This window comes from Anomaloglossus baeobatrachus, chromosome 7, assembly GCF_048569485.1.
Source record: "Anomaloglossus baeobatrachus isolate aAnoBae1 chromosome 7, aAnoBae1.hap1, whole genome shotgun sequence".
NCBI classification, from domain to species: domain Eukaryota; kingdom Metazoa; phylum Chordata; class Amphibia; order Anura; family Aromobatidae; genus Anomaloglossus; species Anomaloglossus baeobatrachus.
The window spans coordinates 294,944,407-294,960,938 of NC_134359.1; the positions used below are offsets into that span (position 1 = coordinate 294,944,407).

General features: G+C 47.1%; 1 protein-coding gene across 2 annotated transcripts in view; it reads left to right on the forward strand.

Moving 5' to 3' along the window:
• The window catches only part of FBXL16 (F-box and leucine rich repeat protein 16), a 70,788-nt gene that overhangs the window by 22,981 nt on the left and 31,275 nt on the right, over positions 1-16,532 (forward strand). The window lies entirely within an intron of this gene.

Here is a 16,532-nt window from a genome sequence, read left to right on the forward strand (position 1 = left end):
CCACTAGGGGGAGCTCCCTGTATACAGAGATACATGATAAGATCCTGTCTGCAGCCACCAGTAGGGGGAGCTCCCTGTATACAGAGATACATGATAAGATCCTGTCTGCAGCCACCACTAGGGGGAGCTCCCTGTATACAGAGATACATGATAAGATCCTGTCTGCAGCCACCACTAGGGGGAGCTCCCTGTATACAGAGATACATGATAAGATCCTGTCTGCAGCCACCACTAGGGGGAGCTCCCTGTATACAGAGATACATGATAAGATCCTGTCTGCAGCCACCACTAGGGGGAGCTCCCTGTATACAGAGATACATGATAAGATCCTGTCTGCAGCCACCACTAGGAGGAGCTCCCTGTATACAGAGATACATGATAAGATCCTGTCTGCAGCCACCACTAGGGGGAGCTCCCTGTATACAGAGATACATGATAAGATCCTGTCTGCAGCCACCACTAGGGGGAGCTCCCTGTATACAGAGATACATGATAAGATCCTGTCTGCAGCCACCACTAGGGGGAGCTCCCTGTATACAGAGATACATAAGATACTGTCTGCAGCCACCACTAGGGGGAGCTCCCTGTATACAGAGATACATGATAAGATCCTGTCTGCAGCCACCACTAGGGGGAGCTCCCTGTATACAGAGATACATGATAAGATCCTGTCTACAGCCACCACTAGGGGGAGCTCCCTGTATACAGAGATACATGATAAGATCCTGTCTGCAGCCACCACTAGGGGGAGCTCCCTGTATACAGAGATACATGATAAGATCCTGTCTGCAGCCACCACTAGGGGGAGCTCCCTGTATACAGAGATACATGATAAGATCCTGTCTGCAGCCACCACTAGGGGGAGCTCCCTGTATACAGAGATACATGATAAGATCCTGTCTACAGCCACCACTAGGGGGAGCTCCCTGTATACAGAGATACATGATAAGATCCTGTCTGCAGCCACCACTAGGGGGAGCTCCCTGTATACAGAGATACATGATAAGATCCTGTCTGCAGCCACCACTAGGGGGAGCTCCCTGTATACAGAGATACATGATAAGATCCTGTCTGCAGCCACCACTAGAGGAAGCTCCCTGTATACAGAGATACATGATAAGATCCTGTCTGCAGCCACCACTAGGGGGAGCTCTCTGTATACAGAGATACATGATAAGATCCTGTCTGCAGCCACCACTAGGGGGAGCTCCCTGTATACAGAGATACATGATAAGATCCTGTCTGCAGCCACCACTAGGGGGAGCTCCCTGTATACAGAGATACATGATAAGATCCTGTCTGCAGCCACCACTAGGGGGAGCTCTCTGTATACAGAGATACATGATAAGATCCTGTCTGCAGCCTCCACTAGGGGGAGCTCCCTGTATACAGAGATACATGATAAGATCCTGTCTGCAGCCACCACTAGGGGGAGCTCCCTGTATACAGAGATACATGATAAGATCCTGTCTGCAGCCACCACTAGGGGGAGCTCCCTGTATACAGAGATACATGATAAGATCCTGTCTGCAGCCACCACTAGGGGGAGCTCCCTGTATACAGAGATACATGATAAGATCCTGTCTGCAGCGTCCACTAGGGGGAGCTCCCTGTATACAGAGATACATGATAAGATCCTGTCTGCAGCCACCACTAGGGGGAGCTCCCTGTATACAGAGATACATGATAAGATCTTGTCTGCAGCCACCACTAGGGGGAGCTCCCTGTATACAGAGATACATGATAAGATCCTGTCTGCAGCCACCACTAGGGGGAGCTCCCTGTATACAGAGATACATGATAAGATCCTGTCTGCAGCCACCACTAGGGGGAGCTCCCTGTATACAGAGATACATGATAAGATCCTGTCTGCAGTCACCACTAGGGGGAGCTCCCTGTATACAGAGATACATGATAAGATCTTGTCTGCAGCCACCACTAGGGGGAGCTCCCTGTATACAGAGATACATGATAAGATCCTGTCTGCAGTCACCACTAGGTGGAGCTCCCTGTATACAGAGATACATGATAAGATCCTGTCTGCAGCCACCACTAGGGGGAGCTCCCTGTATACAGAGATACATGATAAGGTCCTGTCTGCAGCCACCACTAGGGGGAGCTCCCTGTATACAGAGATACATGATAAGATCCTGTCTGCAGCCACCACTAGGGGGAGCTCCCTGTATACAGAGATACATGATAAGATCCTGTCTGCAGCCACCACTAGGGGGAGCTCCCTGTATACAGAGATACATAAGATACTGTCTGCAGCCACCACTAGGGGGAGCTCCCTGTATACAGAGATACATGATAAGATCCTGTCTGCAGCCACCACTAGGGGGAGCTCCCTGTATACAGAGATACATGATAAGATCCTGTCTACAGCCACCACTAGGGGGAGCTCCCTGTATACAGAGATACATGATAAGATCCTGTCTGCAGCCACCACTAGGGGGAGCTCCCTGTATACAGAGATACATGATAAGATCCTGTCTGCAGCCACCACTAGGGGGAGCTCCCTGTATACAGAGATACATGATAAGATCCTGTCTGCAGCCACCACTAGGGGGAGCTCTCTGTATACAGAGATACATGATAAGATCCTGTCTGCAGCCTCCACTAGGGGGAGCTCCCTGTATACAGAGATACATGATAAGATCCTGTCTGCAGCCACCACTAGGGGGAGCTCCCTGTATACAGAGATACATGATAAGATCCTGTCTGCAGCGTCCACTAGGGGGAGCTCCCTGTATACAGAGATACATGATAAGATCCTGTCTGCAGCCACCACTAGGGGGAGCTCCCTGTATACAGAGATACATGATAAGATCTTGTCTGCAGCCACCACTAGGGGGAGCTCCCTGTATACAGAGATACATGATAAGTTCCTGTCTGCAGCCACCACTAGGGGGAGCTCCCTGTATACAGAGATACATGATAAGATCCTGTCTGCAGCCACCACTAGGGGGAGCTCCCTGTATACAGAGATACATGATAAGATCCTGTCTGCAGTCACCACTAGGGGGAGCTCCCTGTATACAGAGATACATGATAAGATCTTGTCTGCAGCCACCACTAGGGGGAGCTCCCTGTATACAGAGATACATGATAAGATCCTGTCTGCAGTCACCACTAGGTGGAGCTCCCTGTATACAGAGATACATGATAAGATCCTGTCTGCAGCCACCACTAGGGGGAGCTCCCTGTATACAGAGATACATGATAAGATCCTGTCTGCAGCCACCACTAGGGGGAGCTCTCTGTATACAGAGATACATGATAAGATCCTGTCTGCAGCCTCCACTAGGGGGAGCTCCCTGTATACAGAGATACATGATAAGATCCTGTCTGCAGCCACCACTAGGGGGAGCTCCCTGTATACAGAGATACATGATAAGATCCTGTCTGCAGCGTCCACTAGGGGGAGCTCCCTGTATACAGAGATACATGATAAGATCCTGTCTGCAGCCACCACTAGGGGGAGCTCCCTGTATACAGAGATACATGATAAGATCCTGTCTGCAGCCACCACTAGGGGGAGCTCCCTGTATACAGAGATACATGATAAGATCCTGTCTGCAGTCACCACTAGGGGGAGCTCCCTGTATACAGAGATACATGATAAGATCTTGTCTGCAGCCACCACTAGGGGGAGCTCCCTGTATACAGAGATACATGATAAGATCCTGTCTGCAGCCACCACTAGGGGGAGCTCCCTGTATACAGAGATACATGATAAGATCTTGTCTGCAGCCACCACTAGGGGGAGCTCCCTGTATACAGAGATACATGATAAGATCCTGTCTGCAGCCACCACTAGGGGGAGCTCCTGTATACAGAGATACATGATACGATTCTGTCTGCAGCCACCACTAGGGGGAGCTCCCTGTATACAGAGATACATGATAAGATCCTGTCTGCAGCCACCACTAGGGGGAGCTCCCTGTATACAGAGATACATGATAAGATCTTGTCTGCAGCCACCACTAGGGGGAGCTCCCTGTATACAGAGATACATGATAAGATCCTGTCTGCAGTCACCACTAGGTGGAGCTCCCTGTATACAGAGATACATGATAAGATCCTGTCTGCAACCACCACTAGGGGGAGCTCCCTGTATACAGAGATACAGTTAGGTCCAGAAATCTTTGGCCAGTGACACAATTTTGGCGAGTTGGGCTCTGCATGCCACCACATTGGATTTGAAATGAAACCTCTACAACAGAATTCAAGTGCAGATTGTAACGTTTAATTTGAAGGTTTGAACAAAAATATCTGATAGAAATTGTAGGAATTGTCACATTTCTTTACAAACACTCCACATTTTAGGAGGTCAAAAGTAATTGGACAAATAAACCAAACCCAAACAAAATATTTTTATTTTCAATATTTTGTTGCGAATCCTTTGGAGGCAATCACTGCCTTAAGTCTGGAACCCATGGACATCACCAAACGCTGGGTTTCCTCCTTCTTAATGCTTTGCCAGGCCTTTACAGCCGCAGCCTTCAGGTCTTGCTTGTTTGTGGGTCTTTCCGTCTTAAGTCTGGATTTGAGCAAGTGAAATGCATGCTCAATTGGGTTAAGATCTGGTGATTGACTTGGCCATTGCAGAATGTTCCACTTTTTAGCACTCATGAACTCCTGGGTAGCTTTGGCTGTATGCTTGGGGTCATTGTCCATCTGTACTATGAAGCGCCGTCCGATCAACTTTGCAGCATTTGGCTGAATCTGGGCTGAAAGTATATCCCGGTACACTTCAGAATTCATCCGGCTACTCTTGTCTGCTGTTATGTCATCAATAAACACAAGTGACCCAGTGCCATTGAAAGCCATGCATGCCCATGCCATCACGTTGCCTCCACCATGTTTTACAGAGGATGTGGTGTGCCTTGGATCATGTGCCGTTCCCTTTCTTCTCCACACTTTTTTCTTCCCATCATTCTGGTACAGGTTGATCTTGGTCTCATCTGTCCATAGAATACTTTTCCAGAACTGAGCTGGCTTCATGAGGTGTTTTTCAGCAAATGTAACTCTGGCCTGTCTATTTTTGGAATTGATGAATGGTTTGCATCTAGATGTGACCCTTTGTATTTACTTTCATGGAGTCTTCTCTTTACTGTTGACTTAGAGACAGATACACCTACTTCACTGAGAGTGTTCTGGACTTCAGTTGATGTTGTGAACGGGTTCTTCTTCACCAAAGAAAGTATGCGGCGATCATCCACCACTGTTGTCATCCGTGGACGCCCAGGCCTTTTTGAGTTCCCAAGCTCACCAGTCAATTCCTTTTTTCTCAGAATGTACCCGACTGTTGATTTTGCTACTCCAAGCATGTCTGCTATCTCTCTGATGGATTTTTTCTTTTTTTTCAGCCTCAGGATGTTCTGCTTCACCTCAATTGAGAGTTCCTTAGACCGCATGTTGTCTGGTCACAGCAACAGCTTCCAAATGCAAAACCACACACCTGTAATCAACCCCAGACCTTTTAACTACTTCATTGATTACAGGTTAACGAGGGAGACGCCTTCAGAGTTAATTGCAGCCCTTAGAGTCCCTTGTCCAATTACTTTTGGTCCCTTGAAAAAGAGGAGGCTATGCATTACAGAGCTATGATTCCTAAACCCTTTCTCCGATTTGGATGTGAAAACTCTCATATTGCAGCTGGGAGTGTGCACTTTCAGCCCATATTATATATAGAATTGTATTTCTGAACATGTTTTTGTAAACAGCTAAAATAACAAAACTTGTGTCACTGTCCAAATATTTCTGGACCTAACTGTACATGATAAGATCCTGTCTGCAGTCACCACAAGGGGGAGCTCCCTGTATACAGAGATACATGATAAGATCCTGTCTGCAGTCACCACAAGGGGGAGCTCCCTGTATACAGAGATACATGATAAGACCCTGTCTGCAGCCATCACTAGGGGGAGCTCCCTGTATAGAGATACATGATAAGATCCTGTCTGCAGCCATCACTAGGGGGAGCTCCCTGTATAGAGATACATGATAAGATCCTGTCTACAGCCACCACTAGGGGGAGCTCCCTGTATACAGAGCTACATAAGATCCTGTCTGCAGTCACCACTAGGGGGAGCTCCCTGTATACAGAGATACATAAGATCCTGTCTGCAGTCACCACAAGGGGGAGCTCCCTGTATACAGAGATACATGATAAGATCCTGTCTGCAGCCACCACTAGGGGGAGCTCCCTGTATACCGAGATACATGATAAGATCCTGTCTGCAGCCACCACTAGGGGGAGCTCCCTGTATTCAGAGATACATGATAAGATCCTGTCTGCAGCCACCACTAGGGGGAGCTCCCTGTATACAGAGATACATGATAAGATCCTGTCTGCAGTCACCACTAGGGGGAGCTCCCTGTATACAGAGATACATGATAAGATCCTGTCTGCAGCCACCACTAGGGGCAGCTCCCTGTATACAGAGATACATGATAAGATTCTGTCTGCAGCCACCACTAGGGGGAGCTCCCTGTATACAGAGATACATGATAAGATCCTGTCTGCAGCCACCACTAGGGGGAGCTCCCTGTATTCAGAGATACATGATAAGATCCTGTCTGCAGCCACCACTAGGGGGAGCTCCCTGTATACAGAGATACATGATAAGATCCTGTCTGCAGCCACCACTAGGGGGAGCTCCCTGTATACAGAGATACATGATAAGATCCTGTCTGTAGCCACCACTAGGGGGAGCTCCCTGTATACAGAGATACATGATAAGATCCTGTCTGCAGCCACCACTAGGGGGAGCTCTTTGTATGCAGGCTTTAGTGTATAATGTGTATACAGTGAGATTGTGGCTGCTGTATATAATCAGAAAGTCCAAGCCCTGGAGAATGTTTATTTCTTGCCAGGAAGCAGTAATTAAATTCTCACCAATTATTATTTCCAGCTCAAAAATACATGGAAATATTTTGAAATCCTGCGATAATTATAGATTTTAATCCTTTACATTCGGATCATTTCTGACTCCTAAAAAAAAAATGAGAGAATCCGAGACATGGAAAAAAGACAAGTCAATACGACATTAAAAATTAACCTTAAAGGAAAAGCACTCGGAAAATGGGAGCAATTAACAGACGACCTTTAACCCCGAAATCGCTGATAAATTTCCTCTTTAAAACATGAGAATTAACCACAGGACCATGGAGAAGATGTTTAGAGTTTTCTTCATCCTGAAGATTTTGGGGACATTTCCTTTACTTGTGCAGGATCATTACAGATAGAAATACTTGCAGTACCAGGTATGGCCTCAGGTGGCGCTGTCGAGTCCTTTTATGTAGTCAGTTCCTTTATCCTACAGCATAATGTATACTCTATACAGGGCAGTAATGGCACAGAAGTTTCCCTCTGCTCTCTATAAAAAGGAGGTTATTGGCCAAAATCTTACAATACATGACCCCATCCATCCTCTCTTCTATATGGGGCAGTCATCATGTCCCATTTGCAGAAAAGCACCCCAAAGTAGGATGTTCCCTCCCCCATGCTTCATGGTAGGGATGGTGTACTTGGGGTTGTACGCATCCTTCTTATTCCTCAAAACATGGTGAGTGGAGTTGATACCAAAAAGTTCTATTTTGGTCTCACCTGACCACAGGACCTTCTCCGATGTCTCCTCTGGATCATCCAGATGGTCATTGGTGAACCTTGTGTGTCCTGCATGATTTTAATCCATGACGGCATAGTGTGTTACTGAAGGTAATCTTTCAGACTGTGATCCCAGCTGTCTTTAAGTCACTGACCATATCCTCCAGTGTAGTTCTAGGCTGATTCTTGAATCTTCCTTACCCCACGAGGCTGAGATCTTGTATGGAGCTGCAGACCGAGCAAGATTAATAGACATCTCATGTTTCTTCCATTTTCTAAAAATTGTACCAACAGTTGTTGCCTTCTCACCAAGCTGCTTGCCTGTTGTTCTGTAGCTCTCCCAATTGTACCAACAAACAGTTGTTGCCTTCTCACCAAGCTGCTTGCCTGTTGTTCTGTAGCTCTCCCAATGTATGATGTTTCCACCGCCACACATCATTGTTGGATGGGATGGTGTTCACTCACCCTTCTTCTTCGCCAAACTTGGTGAGTGGAGTTGATACCGAAAAGTTCTATTTTGGTCTCATCTGACCACATGTTCATCTCCCTTGCCTCCTTTGGATCATCCAGATGGTCATTGGCGAATTTCAAACGGGTCTGGACATGTCCTGGTGTGAACAGGAGGAGCTTACGTGCCCGGCAAGATTTTAATCCATGACGGCGTAGTGTGTTACTAACGGTAATCTTTGAGACTGTGGTCCTAGCTCTCTTCAGGTCATTGACCAGGTCTTTCTGTGTAGTTCTGGGTTGATTCCTGACCTTTCTCGGATTTATCCTTACTCCACGAGGTGAGATCTTGAATGTAACTGCAGACCAAGTAAGACTAACAGTCCTCTTATGTTTCTTCCACTTTCTAATAATTGTGCCAACAGTTGTTGGCATCTCACCAAGCTGCTTGCCTATTGTCCTGTAGCCCATCCCAGCCTTGTATAGGTCTACAATTTTGTCCCTGGTGTCCTTAGACAGCTCTTTGGTCTTTGCCATGGTGGAGAGGTTGGAGTGTGGTTGTTGTGAATACATTTTCCAGTTTGGGGCTCCCTCTTGTGGTCAGTGCTGTCGGTGCAGTTGATTTGTGGAATGAAAGCAACACACCTGTGGAGGACTGGCAATCAGGTCTTTCAGATTGGGCTATTTAGCTGAGTAGTTTTCTCCTGTTACTTGCCAGTGCTCAATGGATATCCTGTGTGTTAAGAACATTCTGTAACCAGCCCTGCTCACTTCCAGAACTCCTCTCAGATAAGTGGTCTTGTGCCTCTGCTTATTGTTTCCACTTTCTTGTTGTTTTTTCTGCTTTGATACTATGCTTGATTCCTATTTTGTCTGTGTGGAGTTCCTGGTGAAATTGGATCATTCCGTGCTGGAAGTGTCTGTCTACCCAGCTCTATGAATTCTGCAAGGTATTGTGTTTGTCATGCTTGGTATTAATTCAGTCCCTCATCTATATTAGTGTTTTTGGATCCCAGTAACATCAGAGTGCTGATATAGTGGAGGAGAGGCCGTTTGGTCTCATGGTTTTTCCATATCAGACGTGCTGGTATTTATTAGGGTTTTTACAGCTGCAGACAGTACTCCTTCGTATCCTTTCCTATACAGATAGTTTGGGCCTCACCTTTGCTGAACCTGTTTTTCTAGCTTTGTATTGTGTTTTCCTAGATCACCGTAGTCTTTGCATGTGGGGGGCTTTCTATATCTTTGGGGATTGCTCTGAGGCAGATTAGCTTTCTCATATTTCTATCTGTGAGATTACTTAGTTCTCCGGCTGTGTCGAGGCGTCCAGGTCATCGTAGGCTCGTCCCAGTGGTTCCAGCCACTCTGGTTACTTTTTGGGTTTTTGCATTTTTTGATCCTCCTCGGTCCCTAAATCGTAACCGTGGCTGAGTGTGTGGACAGGTGTCTCTTAGACAGGTAACGGACTTTCTGCAGTAATCGCACATTTTCGGCACGTCGTAATTTACTTCACAAGATAAATCTATATTAATGTGGATAAAATAACAGCTCCGCCCTGCGCTCGTTATGTAAAAATGCAGAGTAGGAATCGTCGCCTCTCGCTGCAGCTGTCGCATTAGGGAACGGTGAGAAAAGCTGTAAAAGAAAAAAAAGTCAGGAGCAAGTGGAGAGTGAACACGGCGAGACCAATATACCCACACTATGGCACTATGACAACACTTCCTGTCTTACCCATGAGAAGAATGTCATATGCTAACACCCGCTATTCACAATAGTCTGTGAGCAATGAATTAGATCCGTGCATTATGTGTATGAGCACAGGGCAGGAAGTGTTGTCATGGGGATTCTATATACAGATATTGATTGATCCTTGGTGTGTGGAGATGTTTGGGGATTGAGCGCCCACTTTTCCACGTGTTTGTGACCTTCATACATGACCATATGACAGATCAAGTGCAGGAAAGCCGAGCCGGTGTGGGACATGTGTATGTCTGGTGGTCTATAAGAGGATGGGGGGAATGATGATGGGGCATGTGACTGATGTGACCATGAGCCTTTCATTGGGATTGATGGGCACCAGCTCCCGCCAGTCATCCAGGAGGGCATCATCTCACCGCCGTCCTATTATCAGCTCCAATTCCCACTGTACGTTTCCTCTGCTTGATTCATCTTCCCTTACGACTCTCCAACCATCTTTCCTTCCCGCTCTCCTCCCACCATCTTTCATTCCGGTTCTCCTCCAACCATCTTTCCTTCCGGTTCTCCTCCAACCATCTTTCCTTCCGGTTCTCCTCCCACCATCTTTCCCTCCGGTTCTCCTCCTACCATCTTCCCTTCCGGTTCTCCTCCCACCATCTTTCCTTCCCGCTCTCCTCCCACCATCTTTCATTCCGGTTCTCCTCCCACCATCTTCCCTTCCGGTTCTCCTCCCACCATCTTTCCTTCCCGCTCTCCTCCCACCATCTTTCATTCCGGTTCTCCTCCAACCATCTTCCCTTCCGGTTCTCCTCCCACCATCTTCCCTTCCGGTTCTCCTCCCACCATCTTTCCTTCCGGTTCTCCTCCCACCATCTTTCCTTCCGGTTCTCCTCCCACATCTTTCCTTCCGGTTCTCCTCCCACCATCTTTCCTTCCGGTTCTCCTCCCACCATCTTTCCCTCCGGTTCTCCTCCCACCATCTTCCCTTCCGGTTCTCCTCCCACCATCTTTCCTTCCCGCTCTCCTCCCACCATCTTTCATTCCGGTTCTCCTCCCACCATCTTTCCCTCCGGTTCTCCTCCCACCATCTTCCCTTCCGGTTCTCCTCCCACCATCTTTCCCTCCGGTTCTCCTCCCACCATCTTCCCTTCCGGTTCTCCTCCCATCATCTTCCCTTCCGGTTCTCCTCCCACCATCTTTCCTTCCCGCTCTCCTCCCACCATCTTTCATTCCGGTTCTCCTCCAACCATCTTCCCTTCCGGTTCTCCTCCCACCATCTTCCCTTCCGGTTCTCCTCCCACCATCTTCCCTTCCGGTTCTCCTCCCACCATCTTTCCTTCCGGTTCTCCTCCCACCATCTTTCCTTCCGGTTCTCCTCCCACCATCTTTCCTTCCGGTTCTCCTCCCACCATCTTTCCTTCCGGTTCTCCTCCCACCATCTTCCCTTCCGGTTCTCCTCCCACCATCTTCCCTTCCGGTTCTCCTCCCACCATCTTTCCTTCCGGTTCTCCTCCCACCATCTTTCCTTCCGGTTCTCCTCCCACCATCTTTCCTTCCGGTTCTCCTCACACCATCTTTCCTTCCGGTTCTCCTCCCACCATCTTTCCTTACGGTTCTCCTCCCACCATCTTTCCTTACGGTTCTCCTCCCACCATCTTTCATTCCGGTTCTCCTCCAACCATCTTCCCTTCCGGTTCTCCTCCCACCATCTTTCCTTCCGGTTCTCCTCCCACCATCTTTCCTTCCGGTTCTCCTCCCACCATCTTTCCTTCCGGTTCTCCTCCCACCATCTTTCCTTCCGGTTCTCCCCCCACCATTTTCCCTTCCGGTTCTCCTCCCACCATCTTCCTTTCCGGCTCTCCTCCCACCATCTTCCTTTCCGGCTCTCCTCCCACCATATTCCTTTCCGGTTCTCCCCCCACCATCTTCCTTTCCGGCTCTCATCCCACCATATTCCCTTCTGCATCTCCTCACATCATCTTCCTTTCCCGCTCTCCTCCCACCATCTTTCATTCCGGTTCTCCCCCCACCATTTTCTCTTACGGTTATCCTCCAACCATCTTTCATTCCGATTCTCCCCCCACCATCTTCCTTTCCGGCTCTCCTCCCACCATATTCCCTTCTGCATCTCCTCACATCATCTTCCTTTCCCGCTCTCCTCCCACCATCTTTCATTCCGGTTCTCCCCCCACCATTTTCTCTTACGGTTATCCTCCAACCATCTTTCATTCCGATTCTCCCCCCACCATCTTCCTTTCCGGCTCTCCTCCCACCATATTCCCTTCTGCATCTCCTCACATCATCTTCCTTTCCCGCTCTCCTCCCACCATCTTCCCTTCCAGCTCTCCCACCATCTTCCCTTCCAGTTCTCCTCCCACCATCTTCCTTTCTGGTTCTCCCCCCACCATCTTCCCTTCCGGTTCTCCCACCATCTTCCTTTCCGGCTCTCCTCCCACCATCTTCCTTTCCGGCTCTCCTCCCACCATCTTCCTTTCCGGCTCTCCTCACACCATCTTCCTTTCCGGCTCTCCTCACACCATCTTCCCTTCCCGCTCTCCTCCCACCATCTTCCCTTGCGGTTCTCCTCCTACCATCTTTCCTTCCGGCTCTCCTCCCACCATCTTTCCTTCCGGCTCTCCTCCCACCATCTTCCCTTCCGGCTCTCCTCCCACCATCTTCCCTTCCGGCTCTCCTCCCACCATCTTCCCTTCCGGCTCTCCTTCCACCATCTTCCCTTACACCTTTCCTCCCACCATCTTCCCTTCCGGCTCTCCTTCCACCATCTTCCCTTCCGGCTCTCCTTCCACCATCTTCCCTTCCGGCTCTCCTTCCACCATCTTCCCTTCCGGCTCTCCTTCCACCATCTTCCCTTACACCTTTCCTCCCACTATCTTCCCTTCCGGCTCTCCTTCCACCATCTTCCCTTCCGGCTCTCCTTCCACCATCTTCCCTTCCGTCTCTCCTTCCACCATCTTCCCTTCCGGCTCTCCTTCCACCATCTTCCCTTCCGGCTCTCCTTCCACCATCTTCCCTTCCAGCTCTCCTCACACTATCTTCTTTCTGGAGATCGCCCCCACACTAATATCCAGAGCGGTTGGCTGAACATGTACATCAATGTCAGGGAGAAATAGTCCAGCAAGACCCCAAACACAGGATAGGATTAGATACATAGCTCAACAGACAGTATCACACAGGATAGGATGAGATACACGGCTCAGCAGACAATATCACACAAGATAGGATTAGATACACAGCTCAGCAGACAGTAGCACACAGGAGAGGATTAGATACACAGCTCAGCAGACAGTATCACACAGGAGAGGATTAGATACACAGCTCAGCAGACAGTATCACACAGGAGAGGATTAGATACACAGCTCAGCAGACAGTATCACACAGGATAGGATTAGATACACGGCTCAGCAGACAGTATCACACAGGATAGGATTAGATACACAGCTCAGCAGACTATCACACAGGGGAGGATTAGATACACAGCTCAGCAGACAGTATCACACAGGATAGGATGAGATACACAGCTCAGCAGACAGTATCACACAGGAGAGGATTAGATACACAGCTCAGCAGACAGTATCACACAGGATAGGATTAGTAACACCTGCTCCACTCGATCGGCTTAGATACAGCGGCTGAGCACAGTGTGGCTGTAGATAATCACGTATAATGATCCCGGCTGATATTGTGCGGTAATTTGCATGGAGTCGGGCCTCTCGTCTCCTCGGGGTTCGGCTCCTCTCATCCTGCGCTCGGTGATTGGGAAGGGTCATGTGCACGGATCAGTGGAAACATAAGATAATTGCTATTGCCATGTAATTACGTGGGAGGTGGGCGCTCTCCGCGCTGCGTCTGTCACCCTGTGATTAGCAGTGAGGACCCCGCAGCCATGATCTCCTGAGCCCTCCTGTATAATGGAGGCGGGAATCTTCTCTATATAGTCAGATGTTTGCTGGTTACATATTCCCATCTTTCCGCTTCTTGTAGACCCCATTCTGCCGATTAAAACGACACCTCCATCGTTACTGGAGGATGTTTCCTTCAAATGTTATTGCGGGTAACGCCTGTCACGTGCAGTACCACTTTTCACCACCGGTGTCAGTAATGATGTAGCTCCTCCCCTTCCTTCTAATCCTGTGTCAGCTGTGATGTAGCTCCTCCCCTTCCTCCCAACCTGCAGAAAAAGGTGGATATTCACAATATGATAGTATTAGAACTAGAGGCTTCCCGGAAATAAGACACCCCTCATTTTAATCGTTTAAGGGAGCTCTACAAAGAGGGATGTTTTGCAAAATTAGCGGTACAATCCCTTTAACTAACAATTTTTTTTAACTGAGCCTCCATTAGTATATAATAGACATTTTATTACTAGCGGTTCATAGTTTAAGTCCTCTTGGGAAGGGGTCTGTTTCATGACCCTGTATGAAAAGCGTTTACATGTCTGTTGAGCCGCCCCGAAATAACAGAGGTATATATTATTTAACCTGTCCGGAGGTAGCCGTATCGATCGGCCGTCTCGCTGCTCTGTTGTCTTCTCGCTGACCATTAATATTCTATACTACCGCTTTTACAATGGCCGCCCCATTCATCCAGTGTGCTATGTTTTGGTTGCGGGAAGGGATTGTAGGAAATTTTGGATGCATTGCTGGAATAGGAAAAGTTTCACTTGGGTCAAGTCAGCAGGATCCATCACAATAGGGGAGTAGTTTTAGAGATCTCAGCAGTTCTGTACGTTTCAGCACCATGGAGAGCGGACATCGAGCTTCAGCGTCTATCTGCGTCCCTGCTGCCGGAAATATCCTCTGGGAATCTTTAGTCAGAAAACATTTCAATTAGATTTTTGTGTTACAGGTAATTAGGAAAAAAAAAAAGAGTTCTCAGCAGTCTCATTATCATCAGAGGCAGGTAATGAAAAGTAACACCTCTATACACAGCTATAATAGGTGATGTCAGAGTTGACCCTTCACAATGACCTCTGCACTCGCTCATTGGATGATGTTTCAGTAAGGTTTTTGTAATACATGTATTTAAAAAAAAATAAAATAAAAGTTTTCAGCAGTCTCATTGTCATCAAAGGCAGGTAGGGACAGGTAACACTATACACTGCTGAAAAACAGGATCTACCAATCACGACATGCAATGACCCTTCACAATGACCTCTGCATCCGCTGATTAGATGCTTCAGTACAAAACATAGGGTAATGAAGCATCTAATGTGCATGTGCATTTCCTGAAACAACAAGAAGTTGGAGTCTAAAAACACCCCAGTGGCCAATGTGAGTATTACAATATTATAATCAGATTTTTGTGTTAGAGGAGTTTCTAAAAAAAATTAAAAAGAGTTTTCAGCAGTCTCATTATCATTAGAGGCAGGTAATGTCAGGTAACACCTCTATACACTGATGAAACACAGGATCCATAAACAATACAATATACAATAGGCGATGTCAGAGCTGACCGTTCACAATGATCTCTTCATCCGCTCTTTAGATGCTTCAGTACAAAACATAGGGTAATGAAGCATCTCATGAGCAGGTGTTTTTCCTGAAACAGTAGGAAGTTGGAGCCTAAAAAAGTCCCAGTGGTCAGTGTGAGTATTGCAATATTTCACTCAGATGCTGGTTCATTCCGATTTTTGTGTTACATGTATTTAAAAAAATAAATAAAATAAGAGTTTTCAGCAGTTTCATTATCATCAAAGGCAGCTAAGTTCAGGTAACACCTCTATACATAGCTGAAAAACAGGATTCACCAATCACAATAGGTGATGTCAGAGCTGACCCTTCATAATGACCTCAGCACTCACTCATTAGATGCTGTTTCAATCAATAAAGTTTTTGTAATATTACAGGTGTTTTAAAAAAAAATTAATAAATAAAATAAGAGTTTTCAGCAGGCTCATTATCATCAGAGATAGGTAATGACAAGTAACAACTTTATACACAGCTGAAAAACAAGATCTACCAATCACACTAGGCGATGACCTTTCACAATGACCTCTGCACACGCTCATTAGATGCTTCAGTACAAAACATACGGCAAAAAGCATGTAATGTGCATGTGCATTTCCTGAAACAGCAGAAAGTTGGAGCCTAAAAAAGCCCCAGTGGCCAATGTGGGTATTACAATATTTCAATCAAATTTTTATGTTACATGTGTTTAAGGGAAAAAAGAGAGATTTTCAGCAAACTCATTATCATCAGAGACAGGTAGTGTCAGGTAACACCTCTATACACTGCTGAAACTCAGGATCCACCAACCACAATAGGCAATGTCAGAGCTGACCCTTCACAATGATCTCTTCACCCGCTCATTAGATGCTTCAGTTCAAAACATAGGCTAATGAAGCATCTAATGTGCATGTGCATTTCCTGAAACAACAGGAAGTTGGAGCCTAAAAAAGCCTCAGTGGCCAATGTGGGTATTGCAATATATCAATCAAATTTTTGTGTTACAGGTGTTTAAGAAAAAAAAAATACACAGTTTTCAGCAAACTCATTATCATCAGAGGCATGTAATGTCAGGTAACACCTCTATACACAGCTGAAAAACAGGATCCACAGATCATAATAGGCGATATCAGAGCTGACCCTTCACAATGACCTCTGCACTCGCTCATTAGATGCTGTTCCAATCAGATTTTTGTGTAAAAGATGTTTTAAAAAAAAACAAAACGTTTTCAGCAGTCTGATTATCATCAGAGGCAGGAAATAAAAAGTAACACCTCAATACACAGCTTTGACCTTTTCACTTGCTC